The 20534-nt window shown below is 46.6% G+C and overlaps 1 protein-coding gene across 10 annotated transcripts in view; it reads right to left on the bottom strand.

The window, feature by feature from the left end:
* Positions 1-20534, bottom strand: part of AKAP9 (A-kinase anchoring protein 9) — a 969300-nt gene that overhangs the window by 166733 nt on the left and 782033 nt on the right. The gene's annotated exons all lie outside the window — the stretch shown is intronic.

Genomic DNA, 20534 nt, shown 5'->3' with positions numbered 1-20534 from the left:
AGTTCTATAAAGCAGTCCTGCAATGAATAAAGAAGCAATGTGATTTTAATCTGTAAACCTGTGCAGACATCTGCTATACTAGCTAGCTAATAAAGGGAAAAGATTGATTTTTTTTCTTCATAAAATGCATTTACTTTTATATGGAACAAAATCATCTTTTCTTGTAAGGTAGTCAACTTCCTGTCCTCTCTTTTTATCTGATGCTGGTGGGTTGTCTATCAGTCTTGCACACCAGTAATTTTGGATGGTCACTGCTGATAGGGAAAGCTCTCAAGAGGTGTAGCTCAATAAAAAGTATAACCTCATACAGGTCACATACACTTACCAGAGGGATGTGAAGTACAAGTTACTTACCTTTAGTAACAAAATATCTGTTAGAGACATATTCTAGTTGCAGATTCCTTACCTTAGAATTTTCCTCCAGGCGGCAGACTGGATCTGGAGATTTCTTTCTTCAAGCAATACCCTTGCGCCTCGGTAGGTGGCGTTGGTCGACTCCGCAGGCGTCACTGACATCTTAGTCACCGTGATGACGTGGGAGTAGTTCACAGACGCTGCTTCGGCGTAGTGGCATCAGTTTCTTTCCACAACTTTCCACGCCACAGCGCAGAGCCGCTAAGAAACTGAAATTGGTGCACCAGAGCTAAGGACCTGAAGGGGGGGATCCCTGTCCCTAGAAATCAGTTCTCAAGCGGGGAGGATGGTTGGGCCGGTAAGAAATCTACAACTACAATATATCTCTACCAGATATGTCATTACCGAAGGTAATTAACTTGTACATCTGATAAAGAGACTTCTAGTTGCAGATTCCTTACCTTAGGTTAGATGCCCAAGCAATGCCATCCTCTGAGGTGGGTTGCGAACCAAGACCATACTAGAAAGTTGGCAGGACCGAATGACCAAAGTAGCAGTCCCGACGGACCTGACTGTCCAGGCAGTAATGTTTAGCAAACAGGGATGCCCACGTAGCCGCCTGGCAGATATCCATGACAGGAACTCTGTGTGCTAACGCAGTGGAAGCAGGAGTTGCTCTGGTGCAATTAGCGTGCAAGCCCTCAGGGTGTTGCTTTTTGGCCAAAGCGTAGCACATCTTTATGCAAAGTACCACCAATCGAGAGATGGGATGTTTTTGCACCGCCTTCCCTTTCTTCGCACCCAGATACCCAAAAAAGAGTTGACGGACACCCGGAAATCTTTAGTACGAATAAGATAGAACACCAACACTCTTTTTGGGTCCAGACGTGGAGTCTCTCCTCCTCATGGGAAGGATGTGGGGTTGTGTAAAAAGAAGGCAAGGTGATGGAATGGCCTACGTAAAAAGGTGTAACAACCTTGTGAAAGAAGAAAGCCTTAGTGGGCAACACCACTTTGTCAGGGTGCACAGTCAAGAATAGAGGTTTGAAGAAAGAGACTGAAGCTCACTCACTCTGGGAGCAGATTTGATGGCAACAAGAAAGACAGTTTTGAAAGTTGGGAGCCGTAAAGGGCAATTGTGCATCGGCTCAAAGGGAGTACACATTAAGTAAGTAAGGACAAGATAGAGGTCCCACTGAGGCATGATAAATGGAGTGGGAGGAAATAAATGGGTGAGACCTTAAAGGAATTGATTGACAATAGGAAATGTAAAGAGTGAGAGCTGATCAGGTAGCCTAAGAAAGACCAAAATAGCCAATAAATACCATTTTAGGGTGCCTAAAGCAGAGCCCTGCTGGGCCAAAGCAAGAATGAACAAAAGAACCCCAGATAGAGGAGCAGAGACGGGATCAATAGATATGTTGGTACACCATGACACAAATGTATGTCAACGACAGGTGAATACCTTTTTGGTGGAAGGAAAGCCTGGCTGCCAAGATAACATCGCAGACTTCGGGTGGAAGTTCAAAAGTCGTCAACTGCCATCACTCAATCTCCACACATGAAGGTGGAGATTGGACAAGTTCGGGTGGAGAACCGCCCCCTGTTGCTGTGACAGAAGATCCGCCCGATGAGTCAGTCTAAGTGGATGATCGGTGGCCATGCTCAATAGCTCTGGATACCATACTCTCCGTGCCCAGTCCGAGCCACCAAGATAACTTGGGCCCACTCGATCCTGATCTTCTTGAGAACTCTGGGCAGAAGTGGTATAGGAAGAAAGGCATAAAGGAGGCCTGAGTTCCACTCACGATTAAAAGCATCTCCGAGCGAGTGCCGCCTTGGAAACTCTAACGCACAAAACAGGTGACACTGTGTGTTCTCTGCGGAGGCAAACCGATCTAACCAAGACTCTCCCCACTTGAGAAAGAGACCTTGCACCACCTCCGGATGGAGACGCCATTCGTGATCGACTGTGCGTTGAGGCTGAGTTCTTCTGCTCTGGCGTTGAGAGAGCCCGCCCGGTTGGGTAATGTCCTAATGTTCCAGCCGTGTCCAAAGGCGGAGTGCCTCCTGAAAAAGGATCCAGGACCATACTCCGCCCTGTTTGTTGCAGTACCACATGGCAGTAGTGTTGCCCATGAACACTTGCACTACTTTCCCTTTGAGAGGGGGAAGAAATGCTTTCAATGCAAGTCTAATCGCCCAGAGCTCCTGAAGATTGATATGGAGCCCAGACTCTGCCAGAGACCAGAGGCCTCTGTGTCCAGAACAGCGCTCTGATGAAAGGGTGCGTCTGAGAGGGAGTCACGTGTGACTTTGGCACGTTGATAGTAAACCCCATCGTGTGCAGGAGGCTCGCCCTAGTCTGAAGGTGGGAGACAACTGACTGGGGCGAGTCTGCCTTCAACAGCCAGTCTTCGAGGTAGGGGAAGACTGAGACCCCCTAACCTGCTCACATGAGCTGCAACCACCGCCATCACTTTCGTGACCATCCGAGGGGGGCTGGTAAGGCCAATGGGGAGCACGGTAAACTGATAGCGCTAGTGACCTATCGCGAATCGCAGGTAACGTCTGTGGGCAGGCAGGGTGGGAAAGTGGAAATAGGAGTCCTGTAAGTCCAATGCTACCATCCAGTCTCTTGGGTCTGAGGCAGACAGGACCTGAGCCAGGGTGAGCATTTTTTATTTCTCCTTCTAGAGGAAGTAATTGAGGTCCCCAAGGTCTAGGATAGGACATAATCCCTTGTCCTTTTTTGGCACCAGAAAGTAGCGGGAATAACAACCATGACTTACTTCTGGCACAGGGACCTTCTCTATGGCTCCCTTGGCCAGGAGAGCTGCGACTTCCTGATGGAGAAGTGCCAAATGATCCTCCGGAAGATGGCTGACTGATGGAGGCATGGCTGGTGGGGCAGATTTGAAGAGGAGGGAATAGCCCTTTCAAACTATCTGCAAAACTCACCTGTCCGTAGTGATGGATTCCTAGTGGGGTAGGTGATGGTGAATCCTGCTGCCAACTGGAATGGAGTGAGGGGACGGACTAGGAGGGTTTGGAAGCTCCAGCGGGGGCAGGGGTGGACTGGGTTGACCTCTGGTTCCCTGTCCCACACCCAATGTGGGATTCTGCGTCCGAGGCCACGCATCGGCTGAACATCATGGGTGGCACGGTGGCTGGGTTTCTGGATGCGACAGGGACCCCTTCCGTGGCCATGAAAGGGGCGAAAGGCAAACTGTTGGGGACGAGGGTCAGCTGAAAGGCCAATGGACCGAGCCGTAGCCCAGGAGTCCTTGAATCTCTCTAAGGCCGAGTCCATCTTGTCTCCAAAGAGATGGGAGACACCAAAGGGCATGTCCATGATAGACTGTTGAACATCCCCCCCAAAAAACAGAAGTACGCAACCAGGCGTGGCGTCTCAAGGCCACCGTAGTAGCAACCGATCTGCCCAGAGAGTTGATCGTGTCCACCCCACATCGGATCATAAACTTCACCACATCTCTCCCATCGGTGACAGGTAGGGAGACGAAAGCATGGGCCCTCCTCCGACATCTGTGGCAAAACTTGCGCGACCGTGTCCCACATAGAGTGGGTATAGCTGAAGGAAGAAAGCACCTTCTTCCCAAATTGTTCCAGCCTTTTCGATTCCCTATCCGGGGGTGCGGAAGGGAATGTGCCTGAGGAAGAGGAAGCCTGGATGACAAGAATTTTAGGCGTGGGGTGTTGGGTCAGGAATTTAGGGTTGTTCGGGGTGGGCCGATAGCAGCGTGTTATAGTCCTGTTCACAGGAGCCCCTGTGTTGGGTTTGGACCAAGTACCCAAGAGGACATCGGTGAGGACTTCATTGAAGGGCAAAAGGGGCTCAGATGTGGAAGCTCCTTGCTGAAGCACCTCCGACAGAAGATTTGACCTGACCTGTACAATAGGCAGCTCAAGGCCAAGGACCTCAGCCACCATACTGACCACCACAGCATAAGTCGCTCCCTCCGCCATAGCCATGGTAGGAGGAGACAGCATGCCAGCGTCTGGAAAGTGTCCAATCCACTGGCCTCGCCCAATTCCTCTGCCCAGTCCAAAGAAGGGTCATCCTGGTATTCCTAAGAGTCCAGGGACTCTTCCAATCCTTCCCCGAATTCGTACCCATAAGGAAAAGGGTCCAAATCCGACCTGGGGTGAGTAGGCCCCATCGAATGCGAAGCGGCGTAGGCCGACGCCGTTTCGACTGCTAATCGTCGGGGATGAGGATCGGGTCGACGTTGATGGTGCGCACCACCGACGTTGGGAGCGTCGACAATCGAACCGGCAGTGGGGAAGGTCTCAGTGGTACGACTGGTGGTGGTGCGGATCCGTGAGCAGATCCGGAGAGGACCTTGGTGGCCGGAGCCAAAGCCGCCAGCGCAAAACCCGAAGGCCCACGTCTGCCCCCGACCAAACCCCTTGGGCCCGAAGGCACCCTTATCTGGGTCGCCCTGCCCAAAAAAGAGGCGCAGAGCCCCATAAAACTCCTTTAATTTTAATTGGGCAGCAGTCGCTCCGGCTCCCGGAAATTCAAGGAAGCGCAGAGCAGACCCAGAAGCAGGCTCCGAATATGGGAGCCTTGAGTGTCGACGCTCCTCCAGCGTCGCATCAGCCGAGCAACAGGGTGAAGTCGAAGGGCGACGAGACCCTCAGACTTTTTCTTCTTCTTACCTGTGCCAGAAGACTTGGAGGAAGAAGAATGGTGGCGGCTCTGTGAACGGTCTTGAGACCGTTGCCTTGAGCGAGTCCGGGACCTACGCAGAGTCGAGCGCCATGAGCTTCAGGGACCGCTCCCTCAAGGCCTTCGGGTGCATTGCCCGGCACTCTGAGCACAACTTCAGGTTGTGGTCACACTCCAAGCACCACAAATAGACCAGATGAGGATCTGTCAACGACATCATGCAGTGACAGTCCTCACACGGCTTGAAAACGGTCTTCGGGGACATCTTGACGCACCAAAAACTCACCAAAAAACGTGACAAAATGGTTGAACTCGGTCAAAGAGAGACCAAGGTAGCTCTCTCCAGATCAGCACATGGTGTGAAAAGAAAAGAACTGACGTCACTGCGCTGAGGCGGCATCTATGTACTACTCCCGATGTCATCACCGCGACTATGATGCCCCACGGCGACTGACGCCAACGACGCCCGCGGAGTCGACTGACGCCGGCTATCGACGCGCAAGGGTATTGCTCGAAGAAAAAATAACCGGCTCCAGTCTGACGCCTGGGGGAAAATTCTAAGGTAAGGAATCTGCAATTAGAAGTCTCTATCAGATCAAAGCCTTTTTGCACATTTACATCCAAACCCAAACCTAAATATTGCATTAGAAACACCCTGTTGGCACACAGACTCAAAACAACTTCCACTGTGCTGTGGGACTTGTAAACATACACTTTGCCGTTAATCAGATATAAAACAATTGCACCAGCCCTTGGAGTACTAACCCATTTACTGAAGTCCTAATGAAAGAACAATCGTTGTTCAAGTAGTAATACATTTTCTCACAATTTGATTTAACACACCGCCTAATACATATTTAATTCTTTCTGAAGATATACAAGAGAATAGAAGTTCCAGATTGAAAGCATTAGAAGAGCTAGTTTGAAAGTGTAAGGAAATGCCTCCTTGGCATGGTTACCCCCTGACTTTTTGCCTTTGCTGATGCTAAGTTATGATTTGGAAGTGTGCTGGGACCCTGCTAACCAGGCCCCAGCACCAGTGTTCTTTCCCTAAACTGTACCTTTGTCTCCACAATTGGCACAACCCTGGCACTCAGGTAAGTCCTGTGTAACTGGTACCCCTGGTACAAAGGGCCCTGATGCCAGGGAAGGTCTCTAAGGGCTGCAGCATGTCTTATGCCACCCTGGGGACCCTCACTCAGCACATGCACACTGCCTCACAGCTTGTGTGTGCTGGTGGGGAGAAAATGACTAAGTCGACGTGGCACTCCCCTCAGAGTGCCATGCCAACCTCACACTGCATGTGGCATAGGTAAGTCACCCCTCTAGCACGCCTTACAGCCCTAAGGCAGGGTGCACTGTACCACAGGTGAGGGCATATGTGCATGAGCACTATGCCCCTACAGTGTCTAAGCCAAATCTTAGACATTGTAAGTGCAGGATAGCCATAAGAGTATATGGTCTGGGAGTTTGTCAAACATGAACTCCACAGTTCCATAATGGCTACACTGAAAACTGGGAAGTTTGGTATCAAACTTCTCAGCACAATAAATGCACACTGATGCCAGTGTGCAATTTATTGTAACATTCACCCAGAGGGCATCTTAGAGATGCCCCCTGAATACCTACCCGACTTCTAGTGTAGGCTGACCAGTTTCTGCCAGCCTGCCACACACCAGACATGTTGCTGGCCACCTGGGGAGAGTGCCTTTGTCACTCTGTGGCCAGGAACAAAGCCTGTACTGGGTGTAGGTGCTTCTCACCTCCCCCTGCAGGAACTGTAACACCTGGCGGAGAGCCTCAAAGACACACCCCTTTTGTTACAGAGCCCCAGGGCATCCCAGCTAGTGGAGATGCCCGCCCCTCTGGCCACTGCCCCCACTTTTGGCGGCAAGGCTGGAGGAGATAATGAGAAAAACAAGGAGGAGTCACCCACCAGCCAGGACAGCCCCTAAGGTGTCCTGAGCTGAGGTGACCCCTGCCTTGAGAAATCCTCCATCTTGAGTTTGGAGGATTCCCCCAATAGGATTCTCTTCCCACAGGGAGGAGGCACAAAGAGGGTGTAGCCACCCTCACGGACAGTAGCCATTGGCTACTGCCCTCCCAGACCTAAACACACCACTAAATTCAGTATTTATGGGCTCCCCAGATCCCAGGAAATCAGATTTCTGCAACCTGAAGAAACAAGAAGGACTGCCGACCTACAAGGCTGCAGAGAATGGGGAGCTCAACAACTGCTTTGGCCCCAATCCTACCGGCCTGTCTCCAACTTCGATAACCTGCTCCAGCGACGCATCTGACAGGGACCATCGACCTCTGAAGCCATAGAGGACTGCCCTGGACTAAAGGACCAAGAAACTCCCGTGAACAATGGCCCTGTTCAAAACCAGCTACTTCTTTGCAACAAAGAAGCAACTTTCAAAGACTGCACGTTTCCCGCCGGAAGCGTGAGACTTCACACTCTGCACCCGACGCCCCGGCTCGAGATTCAGAGAACCAACACCTCAGGGAGGACTCCCCGGCGACTGCGAGCCCGTGAGTAACCAGAGACGACCCCCCCCTGAGTCCCCACAGCGACGCCTACAGAGAGAATCCAGAGGCTCCCCCTGACCGCAACTGCCTGTAACAAGGGACCCGACGCATGGAACCAGCACTGCACCCGCAGCCCCCAGGACCTGAAAGAACCGAACTTCAATGGAGGAGTGACCCCTTGCCTAGCCCGGGTGGTGGCTGTCCCGAGAAGCCTCCCCTGTGCCTGCCTGCACCACTAGAATGACCCCCGGGTCCCTCCATTGATTCCTACCTAAAACCCAACGCCTGCTTTGCACACTGCACCCGGCCGCCCCTTTGCCGCTTAGGGTGTGTTTTGTGTGCCTACTTGTGTCCCCCCAGTGCTCTACAAAACCCCTCTGGTCTGCCCTCGAGGACGCAGGTACTACTTACCTGCTGGCAGTCTGGTAGAAAATTAGTTACTTACCTGTAACTGCAGTTCTCCAGTATTGGTATCTTTCATAGATTCACATGCTTGAATCATCCCCGTCGTCGAGGTGGGAGCCTCACGGTAAATTTAAATATATAAAAAGCAGTAAGTCAGTAAAATTAAAACCAGTAGGCCCAAGTAGGCCTCATAAGGTATTTTACAGTCTATCCACTTTGTTTTGTGAAAAGACCCAAACTTGAGTATCAACCAATCAGGATTCAGCCCCTCCCAAACACTTCCAACAGAGGCTGAATTCCCTCAGATTTTCTATTAGGAGTGTGAAGTTTAATATCTGTATAATAGGGGAGCCTCTGAGGGGAGGAGGGTGGGTCGCATGTGAATCTATGAAAGATACCAATACTGGAGAACTGCAGTTACAGGTAAGTAACTAATTTTCTTCTCCAGCATTGGATCTTTCATAGATTCACATGCTTGAATCCGAGTAACGAGCAGTAATGTTTTCTTACTTACTGAATTACATTGACTGTAATTCCATCGTAATTCTATACGTGATGTGATTCACATTAGTTCAGTTTTAAATATGCACTTACATATAATTATATTTATATTCACAAACATACGAATATAAAAGCAATAAAATGTGTGTGGCAAGAAATCCTGACACAGTTTATGCTATTATTATGGAGAATACGACACGTTAAACAGTAGAAGAAAATGAACCATTAATGACCATACCTCGAGTGTGGTGGTGGGATGTGTAAGAGGCTCACCTTAACGAAATAGATGCCTCAGCACTGCTTGTCCCACTGCTGTATCGACCTGGTTTGTCTCCTCTAGACAGTAATGTCTTGTAAATGTGTGTTGGCTGGACCATGTTGCTGCTCTACAGATGCTATGTAGTGGTACACCTGCAAAGAGTGCCGCTGAAGTGGCTACCGATCTTGTAGAGTGGGCTCTCACCTTGGTGTGGAGCGGCTTTCCTGCTTTTGAATGGCAGAATTGAATCGCCAGGCCAATCCATCTTGCTAAAGTTTGTTTGGACACCGCGTGTCCCTTCTTTGTTCCGCCGAACGCTACAAATAATTGATCCGACTGGCGGATGGCCTGAGTTTTCTGTAGATAAAACTTTAAACATCTTTTAATATCGAGAGAATGTAATGTTCTTTCCGCCACTGTTTGCGGATTTGGAAAAAAGGTTTTTAAGATGACTGGTTCATTTAAATGAAATGTTGAGGGAACTTTCGGAATGAATTTAGGATTTGTCCGCAGGATGACACCTGAGTTTGTAAACTGGAGGAACGGCTGTTTGATGGTGAAAGCCTGAATGTCACTGACTCTCTTTGCCGAAGTAAGAGCTAACAGTAACGCTGTTTTCCATGCCAGGAATTTTAGGTCAGCCTTGTGGATCGGCTCAAAAGGAGCTTTCATGAGTTGCATCAACACAACATTCAATGACCATAGAGGCGGGGGTTTCCTAATTGGCGGGAAGACCCGAAAAAGGCCCTTCATAAATTGTTTGACAATTCTTGTGGAACACAAAGAGAGTCTATCTGGTGATCTGCGGTATCTGGAGATTGCTGCCAGATGTACCCGTATGGAAGAATATGCAAGTCCTGATTTTGCCAGGAGCAGGAGATATGGAAGTATCTGTTCCGGAGTAGAAGATAAAGGATGTATATTTTCCGCTGCACACCAAACACAAAACCGTTTCCATTTAAGTCTATAGGTTTTGTTGGTAGTGTCAGCTCTAGCTTTTGCTAAGATGTCTCTACACTCTGGGGAGATTTTAAGATTTAAGTATTCATTGTGTTCAGGAGCCAAGCCGACAAATGAAGAGACGACGGATGTGGGTGTGTGACTTGTCCCTGGTGCATCGTTAAAAGAGTCGGACTCTGTCTGAGTGGTAGATGTGGTCGTTCGGAGAGCATGAGGAGCTCCGTATACCATATTTGCCTGGGCCATCTGGGAGCTATGAGTAGAAGTCGACACCCCTCCGTCTTCATTTTTCTGATGACTCTCGGAATGAGCGGGATCGGAGGAAAAGCGTAGGCATAAACTCCTGACCATCTCATCGAAAACGCATTCCCCCACTAATCTTTTTGGGGAAGCCAACTTGCGTAGAACTGGCATTTCTTGTTCTCGAGAGTGGCAAATAGGTCTAAGTTTGGTTTGCCCCATAATAGAAACAGGCCATTGAGAGTTTTCTGGTCTAGCTCCCACTCGTGATAAGGAATTACTGTCCTGCTCAAGGTGTCTGCTAGAACATTGATCTGTCCTGGCACATGCTCCGCTTTTAGTGAAATATTGTGTTTGATGGCCCATGTCCAAATTTGTTGGGCTAGCTGCGAGAGTTGTAGGGACCTTGTGCCTCCTTGCTTGTTTAGATAAAACATGCTGGTCATGTTGTCCGTCCGGATTAAGACGCTTGAACATTGTATCTTTGGCAAGAAAGCTTTTAGAGCTAAGTGTATTGCTTTGAGTTCTAGATAATTGATGTGGAGCTGGCTCTCTTGCTGATTCCAGATTCCGCTGATTTGCAGGTCCTGGCAATGTGCACCCCATCCTTCGAGAGAGGCATCCGTTGTTACTATGTAACTTGGTGTTTGAAGAAGAAAAGACAGCCCTTTTGAGAAATTGGTTGGAGTCGCCCACCACCTCATAGTGTTCTTCATTAGAGGCGTTATGCGAATCTTGTCTTCGAAGGAGCCGAGGACCTGTGTCCATTGTATGTCCAATTGCTCTTGCAGGGGTCGCATATGGAGCCTGCAATCTGGGACTAGCGGAATGCACGATGATATCATTCCGAGCAATGATTTGTAGATGCGGACTGAAACAAACTTTTTTCTGGATAGGTTGTTTGCCAACGAGGTTAACTTTTGTTTCCTCTCGTGTGATGGGTACTCTTTGCTGCGTACTGTGTCCAAAATTGCTCCCAAGAAACTCAATTCTTGTTTGGGGTATATCTGAGATTTCTGGTAGTTGACTACAAACCCCAGGCTGTGTAACAAATGAAGGCAATAGAAAATATGATTTGTTACTTGGAATTTTGAGGGTGCCTTTATAAGCCAGTCGTCCAGGTAAGGGAAGACCTGGATACCTGCCTGGCGAAGATGTGCTGCTACTGGAGCTAGCATTTTTGTGAAGATTCTGGGGGCTGATTTGAGACCGAATGGTAGAACCCGGAATTGGAGGTGCATACTTCCTACCCTGAACCTTAAAAATTTGCGATGGTTGCGATATATGGGGATATGAAAATAAGCATCCTGGAGGTCTAGGGATGCCATCCAATCGCCAGTGTTTAAGAGACGCAGGACATCCTGCAACGTTACCATCCTGAACGATTGTTTCTTTAGAAACTTGTTTAGTGCTCTCAAGTCCAGGATGGGGCGCCAGTCTCCTGAGGGTTTCTTGAGAAGGAAAAACCGGGAATAGAATCCCTTGTTCCTTTGAGATAAAGGGACTGGTTCTATTGCTCCTTTTGTTAGCATTATCCTTACTTCCCTGAGAAGTTGGCTCAACCTCAGAGGCGGTGTACCCGATGGAGGGACACTCTGTGGTGTTTGGATGAATTCCAGAGTATGACCTCTGGTCACCACATCTAGTACCCATCTGTCCGATGTTATAGCCTTCCACTTGGGGAAATAAGAATTGATGCGACCTCCGACCTTCAATATTGATTGGGGAGGTGTTGAGATTATCCGCTGGTCATTGCTTTCTGCCTGTATCTCTTGCTCGGGCAGCTCCTCTTCCTCTAGCCGGATGTTTGTAAGCTGCGGCTGGTGGTAATCGATAATGCTGCTGTTGTTGATGGTGCTGAGGTCCTGGTCCTGTGGAGGAAGATGTATATTGTGACCTGTATTGTTGGTATCCACCTCGAAAGGAGTAATTACCTCTACCCCTTGCTCCACGAAAAGGTAGTTTTTTATATTGCAGGGTACCTAGGGATTTTGCCGTATCGGTATCCGTCTTGATAGCCTGCAGCATATCATCGACATGTTTGCCAAACAAACTCTCTCCATCGAAGGGCATGTCGAGAACACGAGTCTGGACTTCTGGTCTGAATGAAGTAGCTTTAAGCCACCCTTGTCTGCGCAGGACTGCTGCTCCAGCTAATTGTCGAAAGCCAGTGAGGGAAATATCTATTGCACTGTCTATTATCTCTGCGGAAACCCTTTCTCCCTCCTGCAAGACCTTTTTAGCTTCCACCTTGATATCTTCTGGCAGTGAATCTACAAAAACGGACATGTCTGCCCACATCTGCCGATCGTACCTTCCCAGGATGGCGAGGGAATTTGCCGCCTTGACCGTTACTGCAGCAACCGAGGAGAATTTCTTACCGATATTGTCTAGTCTCCTTCCCTCTTTGTCTGGGGGAGACGCAATAGGTGTAGAGGGGTTTTTGGATCGTCGTTGAGCCGCCTGTGATATAACCGAGTCAGGTTTCGGTTGTGAGACTAAACAGGCCGGAGAATCATCTGGGGCCTTGTATTTTTTCTCTAGCCTTGGCATTTGTGAAGGCACTGTTGCCGGGTTTTTCATTGCCTTTAAACCCTCCTGCCACAAAAAATCCACAATAGGTATGGCTCTTACAGATCTCTTTGATGGCTCTTTAAAGTCATACAAAAAACACTCAGTTTCATGGGAAACAATTTCCAGACCAAAACGTTTCGCCGCTCTCTCTATGATATTATGGAAACCTCCTATGTATTCTGGAGGAGAATCCACTGGAGCTGCTGGAGGTGGAGATGGTGTGGGAACGAGATAGTCGTCCCATTCACTAGCCGCTGAATCTGCTAGCTCGCCCTCTTCCCTTTCGTCGTCCGACGAGAGGTAAGCTTCCGGAGCTTGGCTAGTTACAGGTCTACTAGCCTGTGGCGTTTCGGAAACATTAGTAGTTTGAGCTTGCTGGTAACTCTGAGGTCTAGGTGGCGTGGACTGAGTTGACGGTGGGAACCTTTTATAGTAGTCCTTCAACATATGTTGTAAATCTGTCACTAATGTGCTAGGCATAGCTAGAGGCGATGGTTGGTTTGCCTGTGGATAAGATGTTGAAGCATAACTATGCTGGTAATGTTGATCCTCTTCTTCATCAAACTCTTGACATTTGACATTTAGTTGGGACGGGCTACTAGCTGCCCCAAACATGCCTTGAACGTCATCATCCTCATCGTCTAAAAGATGTTGCGGTGGGTATGGCAGCACCTTACTTGGTGATGTATGCATCGGCAAAATGTCAGATGGCTTGTCCCCTATATTAATAAGGGAAAGGGGTAAGAATCTGGTGGAGTCCTCATGATGGTATGAGGAATGAGCTGGTGAAATGTCCAAAGGTTTGTAAACTGTTAATGCTGTGGTGATCGTAGGATCCATCGTCGACGGTTCCCTCGTCGACGGTTCCCTCGTCGACGGCTCCCTCGTCGACGGTACTGTTGTCAACTGTACTCTCGTCGACGCTTCCGTCCATGACTGCGTCTTTTCCTTAGTCGACGGTCCCTTCGTCGACGGGTATTTTAGCGACGACGGTCGCTTCGCCGACGTAGTTTGCGTAGATGGGAGTGCCCTGGATGATTTGTGAACCCAGGAGGCCTCCGCTGTCGACGATGTGGTTGCCGACGAAGCTCTTTTGAAGATTTTTGCAGTAATAATCGTCGTCGATGACAAAGGCGACGACGTCATAATCATCGGTGAGGATGGTGTCGTGAACGTCGACGATACCGTGGTCGCTGTTACCGTCGACACTGTCGTCGACGGGGCGGTCGTCGACGGTTGTTTTTTCACCAAAAAGAGTTTTTCTGACTCTTTTTGTGGTGACAGAGACAGGGATGGTTTCTTTGAGGTGCTTTTCCGGTGTAACGGCGTAGTAGGTTCTGAATGAACCTTTTTTGGTCCATGTTTAACTGCCTCTTCAGTTAAGACTTGTTTAGTCTTTTTGTGCATTTTTCTTGGTGGTTCATCCGCACCTCTATCTCTCTCACCTGTTCTTTTCTGAGGGCGAGAAGTTTGTGGTGACTCTTCGCTGTCTGATGAAGGATGCTCTAAGGCTTTCTGTTTTTGCAGCCATAAGAGAAGTCTACCCTCTCGGTCTTTGAGGGTTTTTTGACTAAAGGTGCGACAGATTTTGCAGTCTCTCACCTTATGGTCTGGATGAAGGCAGTAAATACACTTCTTGTGGGGGTCATCAATATGTAGTCTCTTCTTCCCACAGTTGTCACAGTCTCTGAACAGACCCTTCTTTGCCTTTTCAGACATAGTAAAGTTGTAACTAGTTTCCTGAGAGAAAAAACAATCTTCAGTCAGAAAATAGGAAAAAAACTGAGCAGAGCTCAGGGAGACTCCCTTCACACGACGTGCGGTAGAAAATCTGAGGGAATTCAGCCTCTGTTGGGAGTGTTTGGGAGGGGCTGAATCCTGATTGGTTGATACTCAAGTTTGGGTCTTTTCACAAAACAAAGTGGATAGACTGTAAAATACCTTATGAGGCCTACTTGGGCCTACTGGTTTTAATTTTACTGACTTACTGCTTTTTATATATTTAAATTTACCGTGAGGCTCCCACCTCGACGACGGGGATGATTCAAGCATGTGAATCTATGAAAGATCCAATGCTGGAGAACCGGAGCACCCCTGTTCTCCATAGGCGCCTATGTGTTTTGGGCACCTCTTTGACCTCTGAATCTGACCGGCCCTGAGCTACTGGTGTGATAACTTTGGGGTTGCCATGAACCCCCAACGGTGGGCTGCCTATGCCCAAAACTGAGACTTGTAAGTGTTTACTCACCTCCTAATCTAACCTTTACTTACCTCCCCCAGGAACTGTTGATTTTTGCACTGTGTCCACTTTAAAAATAGCTTATTGCCATTTTTACAAAGACTGTATATGATATTGCTTTTATTCAAAGTTCCTAAAGTATCTAAGTGAAGTACCTTACATTTAAAGTGTTTAATGTAAATCTTGAGCCTGTGCTTCTTAAAATAAACCAAGAAAATATATTTTTCAATGTAAGAACCTATTGGCCTGGAGTAAGTCTTTGAGTGTGTGTTCCTCATTTATTGCCTGTGTGTGTACAACAAATGCTTAAAATTACCCTCTGATAAGCCTACTGCTCGACCACACTACCACAAAATAGAGCATTAGAATTATCTACTTTTGCCACGATCTTACCTCTAAGGGGAACCCTTGGTCTCTGTGCACACTATTTCTTACTTTGAAATAGTATATACTGAGCCAAGTTCACACAGAAAGCATTTACATTTTCACAGCAGAAAGCTTCAGTGCTTGTTCACTAACTTACTTCTTTAAGGTACATACACAAGTGAATAATCCCAAAACCACTATGAACAAACAGAGCGAAATATCCATCAGAATTTTTACTGTACCAAAATGTGAGGAAACGTTTACCACATAAAAAAATAAAACAACCATAAAACATTTATACTTGAAAAGATGGGCTATTATACCAAGGATTAGATGCAATGATGATGCAACAGTCAAAATGTAAAATATATAACAACAAGGAGCACAATGTACCAGGAGACTAGAAATAAAAAGTTATCAAAGCCAAAAAAAACACCTGAAAATGATTAAGGCTGGTTTGATGGGGCGTGTCCATTGTATGGATTGTGCATTTTAATGCTTCTTTGTTAAATCGCCTCAAGAAGGGTGCCAAGGTGATACCAGTTGCTGCATGGGTCTTCACTCCAGAGGGAGCAAACTTTTACTTGATGAGGTGGAAGATCCTCCTGAGCTCTTCTTTTCCCTGCTTTTCTTGAACATGGTATGCTCTGCTTAGTAGATAGTGTGACAGGATATAAAAGCAGAACTGTGGGACTTAGGAATTCTTACCATCTTATTTCCCTTAAGAGTGCCAAGTCTATTAATGCTTGCACACCAGTAATTTTGGTTGGTCACTGTTGAATGGGAAAGCGCTCTTGAGATGTAGCTCAATAAAATTATAACCTCGTACATGTCACATACACGTACCTGAGAGATGTGAACTAAGCCTTTTTGCACACTTACATCCAAACACAAACTTAAATGTTGCACTGAAAGCACCATGTTGGCACACAAACTCAAAACAACTTTCACTGTGCTGTGGGACTTGTAAATATACACTTTGATATTAATCAGATATAAAACAATTGCACCAGCCCTCGGCGTACTAACCCATATACTGAAGTCCCAATGAACAATCGCTGTTCGAGTAGTAATAGAGTTTCTCACAGTTTGATTTAAAACACCGCCAAACACTTATTTCATTCTATATACAAAAGAATAGAAGTGCCACTTTGAAAGCATTAGAAGAGCCAGTTTGAAAGCGTTTACGTTTTCACAGCAGAATGCTTCAGTGCTTGTTCACTAACTGTTTTCTTTAAGGTACGTACAACAGTGAATTATCCCAAAACCACTATGAAAAAACAGAGCGAAATATCCATCAGAATTTCTACTGCACTACACTGTGAGGAAATGTGTCACCACATGAAAAACTAAAACAACCATAAAACATTTATACTTGCAACGATGGGCTATTATACCAAGGATTAGATGCAATAGTGATGCAACAGTCATACTGTAAAATATACAACAACAGGGACCATAATGTACGAGGAGACTAGAAATAAAAAGTTATCAAAGCCAAGAAAAACACCTGAAAATGATTAAGGCTGGTTTGATGAGGCGTGTCCATTGTATGGATTGTGCAATTAAAAGCTTCCTTGTTTAATCGCCTTAAGAAGGGTGTCAAGGTGATACAAGTTGCCGCATGGGTCTTAACTCCAGCGGGAACAAACCTTTACTTGTTAAGGTGAAAGATCCTCCTGAGCTCTAAATTTTCCCTGATTTTCTTGAACATGGTATGCTCTGCTTAGTAGATAGTGTGACAGGATATAAAAGCAGAACTGTGGGCCTTAGGTCTTCTTACCATCTTCTTTCCCTTGAGAGTGCCCACAAAATGTCTGCACTCTCACCCGGCAAGGGAGTCCTTATTAGTTATGGTTTAAAGTAAGCAGAGATAACCTTTCTTCAGGCCTATAGAGTCACCGTTCATAAAGCCCTACTGGCATGGGTCAGTTAGCATACCATCATAAGGTCAGAAAACTGGTATGTTCAGAGCTGCCCTCAAAAACCTCTGGTACGATTTTATTAAGGTGAGGCTTTTCACCTTTTTTTGAAAGGTTGTGAATGCACATCCCTGCTGCGGTACCATACATGCTAATAAAGATTTCCACAACAGTGCAGTCCTCCACCACATTCACCTTTCTATGTGCTAGTTTGTCTCTAAATGGGGCTACCACTGGTGACTGAAGTAGTTTCCTTCCTCTGCCAGACGAAGGTGGTGTCCATTTTCCACTGGTCAGCATTTGGTGCTGTCACTAGAGCAGTTTCTGAAGAGAAGTCCAATAACCCCAGTCACAGCTAAAAAGGATTGCTAGGCGGCTTGGCCTTCTATCTCCTCTGCTTCTTTGTGAGGTCACCAACAATTCCATAGCTTACTGTGATGCTTGCTAACAGCTGAGTGACGTTAAAGGCTCATATACATAACGTTAGGCCCCACATCCTTATTACAATCCACACCGGGGTAAATCAGTTTCCAAAAAAAGTATCTTAAAATCTAGATTTTAAGGGAAGTTCGGAATAAATACAGGCAGATCGGAATAAAAGTGTGTTGCTTGCTCCTGAGGCTGCTTTCAGAGCTGCTGAGAATCTCATGATTCTGTTGTAATGCAGCAAGCTAACCAAGCAGTCTGACTTGAGGACAAAATATTAACTAACAAGATCAAGAGGTGACCTTGTGCAAACGACCTAACAATTTATACATATCATACAACGCAATGCCTCAAAAGCCCAACTTCCAGTTTAAAAAGTTCCGAAATAATTTTAGCACACCACTTACTCCAAAAACTGCCTATCACAGCGCCCTTCGTATCAGTGCTTTATTTGTAAAAGATTAAGTGCTGGTGTCCAGAGTTTTGTTCTGAAACCCGCAGCCGGCACTACTGAAGGTCAGAATGCAGAATGCAAGGCTGTCTAGTCTTGATGCCATCTCTAACCCTCCTTCTTCCATCAGCATACAATCTCCACCTCTTTATCTCACTCCTGCAGGTTCTTTTTAATCCCCGCTCTTCTGTTTGTCTCTTTCTTTTCCCTTAGTGTGTTTTTCTCACTCTTGCTTTGGGTGAAAGTCTGATGGGGAACAAAGTGCTGTGTGCCCCACATGCTACCACTGCTGACATGCACAGGGCATACCATAACACATATACTAAAATAAAGGTGGAGACTACAGAAGATTGATATTATGCAATCACAAAACAATAGCTGCAAGAACCAGACTAGTTTTATTAGGCAAATCAAACACAGAAAGAACTTCCTATAAGTCTTGCAGCGTTTAAAAATAACAGACCTGACTGATTTGCACAAAAGACAGTTCAACAGAGTTGAAGAATGAGAAATGAGAAGTAGATCAAAGGCTGCTGATCGCTTCTCAACACCTTGAACATACAGGGAGTGCAGAATTATTAGGCAAATGAGTATTTTGACCACATCATCCTCTTTATGCATGTTGTCTTACTCCAAGCTGTATAGGCTCGAAAGCCTACTACCAATTAAGCATATTAGGTGATGTGCATCTCTGTAATGAGAAGGGGTGTGGTCTAATGACATCAACACCCTATATCAGGTGTGCATAATTATTAGGCAACTTCCTTTCCTTTGGCAAAATGGGTCAAAAGAAGGACTTGACAGGCTCAGAAAAGTCAAAAATAGTGAGATATCTTGCAGAGGGATGCAGCACTCTTAAAATTGCAAAGCTTCTGAAGCGTGATCATCGAACAATCAAGCGTTTCATTCAAAATAGTCAACAGGGTCGCAAGAAGCGTGTGGAAAAACCAAGGCGCAAAATAACTGCCCATGAACTGAGAAAAGTCAAGCGTGCAGCTGCCACGATGCCACTTGCCACCAGTTTGGCCATATTTCAGAGCTGCAACATCACTGGAGTGCCCAAAAGCACAAGGTGTGCAATACTCAGAGACATGGCCAAGGTAAGAAAGGCTGAAAGACGACCACCACTGAACAAGACACACAAGCTGAAACGTCAAGACTGGGCCAATAAATATCTCAAGACTGATTTTTCTAAGGTTTTATGGACTGATGAAATGAGAGTGAGTCTTGATGGGCCAGATGGATGGGCCCGTGGCTGGATTGGTAAAGGGCAGAGAGCTCCAGTCCGACTCAGACGCCAGCAAGGTGGAGGTGGAGTACTGGTTTGGGCTGGTATCATCAAAGATGAGCTTGTGGTGCCTTTTCGGGTTGAGGATGGAGTCAAGCTCAACTCCCAGTCCTACTGTCAGTTCCTGGAAGACACCTTCTTCAAGCAGTGGTACAGGAAGAAGTCTGCATCCTTCAAGAAAAACATGATTTTCATGCAGGACAATGCTCCATCACACGCGTCCAAGTACTCCACAGCGTGGCTGGCAAGAAAGGGTATAAAAGAAGGAAATCTAATGACATGGCCTCCTTGTTCACCTGATCTGAACCCCATTGAGAACCTGTGGTCCATCATCAAATGTGAGATTTACAAGGAGGGAAAACAGTACACCTCTCTGAACAGTGTCTGGGAGGCTGTGGTTGCTGCTGCACACAATGTTGATGGTGAACAGATCAAAACACTGACAGAATCCATGGATGGCAGGCTTTTGAGTGTCCTTGCAAAGAAAGGTGGCTATATTGGTCACTGATTTGTTTTTGTTTTGTTTTTGAATGTCAGAAATGTATATTTGTGAATGTTGAGATGTTATATTGGTTTCACTGGTAATAATAAATAATTGAAATGGGTATATATTTTTTTTTTGTTAAGTTGCCTAATAATTATGCACAGTAATAGTCACCTGCACACACAGATATCCCCCTAACATAGCTAAAACTAAAAACAAACTAAAAACTACTTCCAAAAATATTCAGCTTTGATATTAATGAGTTTTTTGGGTTCATTGAGAACATGGTTGTTGTTCAATAATAAAATTAATCCTCAAAAATACAACTTGCCTAATAATTCTGCACTCCCTGTATGTAGAGCCAATAAGATCCAGTCGAATACAGTACATGAGGCACTCAGTGCTACCCCGGCACTAACTCTGACGGCCACACCACGTGTTAAGGAAAGGTCACAACTTGAAGCTTTCTGCTTCTTTTAGAAAGTGATGTGTCTATGTTCCCACGACAACACTTTCTGGACTTCACCAGGCAGGCACCTAAGGTCCGTGCCACACAAGCTACTGAATGCTTGTGCAGCCGAGTAACAAACATGATGGTAGGATACCTCTGCTCGTTCAATGTTAATACCTCAGCATCTCCCTCCTACTTCAACAAGCACTTGCAGCAGAGTTTGAGACTTTAGGGGTGGGTAAAGGTACACATATTAAACACTTATACTGGCCTGAACCAACCTAAAGAACTCTATGTTTCATTTTCACACAGAAAACGTAGCATTTCTAACATTTTTGTAGTACTTCGCCTTCCTCTTGATGCATATCCCCCCCTGACATGCACATCCT

This window comes from Pleurodeles waltl, chromosome 10 (assembly GCF_031143425.1).
Source record: "Pleurodeles waltl isolate 20211129_DDA chromosome 10, aPleWal1.hap1.20221129, whole genome shotgun sequence".
In the NCBI taxonomy this organism is placed as follows: Eukaryota; Metazoa; Chordata; class Amphibia; order Caudata; family Salamandridae; genus Pleurodeles; species Pleurodeles waltl.
Note: the sequence above shows the minus strand (reverse complement) of the source record. Positions and strands in the feature narration are given on the sequence as shown.